The sequence below is a fragment of the Octopus bimaculoides genome, chromosome 18 (genome assembly GCF_001194135.2).
Source record: "Octopus bimaculoides isolate UCB-OBI-ISO-001 chromosome 18, ASM119413v2, whole genome shotgun sequence".
Classification (NCBI taxonomy): domain Eukaryota; kingdom Metazoa; phylum Mollusca; class Cephalopoda; order Octopoda; family Octopodidae; genus Octopus; species Octopus bimaculoides.
In genome coordinates, this window is record NC_068998.1 from 54,908,723 (window position 1) to 54,910,156 (window position 1,434).

Below are 1,434 nucleotides of genomic sequence, written 5' to 3' on the forward strand. Positions count from 1 at the left end.
AATAATTCGTATAATAACTTAATATATATGAGTTGAGTATAATATAAATATTAATAATAGTTCTGTTTTACAGCCACCATCGTTTAATGCATTTTATTTGGCATCAAATCAGGAATCGATGAGATCCCTCCTGTTGCCTTCTCCGAAAATGTGCTGCCTTTTGGGCCTAAATTAGAAATTATTATTTTTATCATTATTATTATTTGTGTGGTCTTGTGTCTAAATTAGTGCTTTTTTGATAGGGGATGCCGCTTGAAATACCAGCGTGGAATAAAGAATTATAATAATTTAGACTCAATGCCGTAGAAATAGCAACAAGGATAACGATTTTTTTTTTCTCGTAAACATTTCGTGGACAATAAAGGAATCATCATAATTGTTATTTGTGTCTATTATTATCATTTCGATGCTTTCTTGGTTAATTTAAGAAGTGACCCTTATTCAAAAAAGCACATGTATCTAATGCTGCGCATTTGTTTGACATTTCAACAACAGCTGTGAATTTCACTTCCTATTTTATTAATGTCTGTCCAAGTACCAGTCATGTTACTGGAATATATGGAGATTCGATTTAATCGTCGTCTTCTGTAGAACACCCTCGACATTTGAATTTTGTATCAGTGAGAAATCAATAGAATTTGTTTTTGTTCAATTCTAAAGGAAATTCACCCTTCCTTTACGTAGGCAAGCTTTGGCTCTCGTTTCCCATCCATTATTAGCAGCAACAGAGAGACATGGTGATGTTGGAACTCATTGTCTTTGCTTCATCAACTTTCTTGGCATTCACAATAATTACCACTTTTAAAACATTAAAATTAAGATTGGAACCTCAACGCCAATACCACCACCTACTACCACACACACACACACACACAGTTTAAATCTTTCTAAATCGATTTGACTGAAATATTTAAAACTTTTAATTCAATGCTGTCACTTCCTTCTTTGAATCTATTTTTTCTCTCTCGAGTAAAATCAAATAAGCTCATGATTTTTGCCAATTTTCTTTCCCTGAGATTTATTTAACTCCAGGTCAGCTTTGATCGAACCCATCCCTGATCAAAGGCATTCCGGCTGTGACGTTGTCATCTTTTTTCTCTATTACGGCTAATATTGTCCAATGAATCTTTATTCAAGACATTCAGGTGTTTTGCCAAGTCGGACGAGCTGGTTGGCTCGTTTCTATTTTATTTGTTTAATGCAGTGTGAAAATATTTATGGGGATCGAGCTGTCGGCTTTTACTGTCGTCATTTCTTCAAATATTAATTCTAACCACTTCTCTCGCTCCTCTCTCTCTAACTTATATATGTGTGTGTGTGTGTGTGCATGTACATATATGTGTGTGTGTGTGTGTATATATGTATACATGTGTGTATATATATATTTATGTGTGTATATATATATTTATATATGTATATATATATATATATATA

At 33.1% G+C, this 1,434-nt stretch overlaps 1 protein-coding gene across 4 annotated transcripts in view; it reads left to right on the forward strand.

Annotated features, from left to right (window-relative positions):
• Window positions 1-1,434, forward strand: part of LOC106883074 (protein prune homolog 2) — a 120,744-nt gene that overhangs the window by 3,772 nt on the left and 115,538 nt on the right. The window lies entirely within an intron of this gene.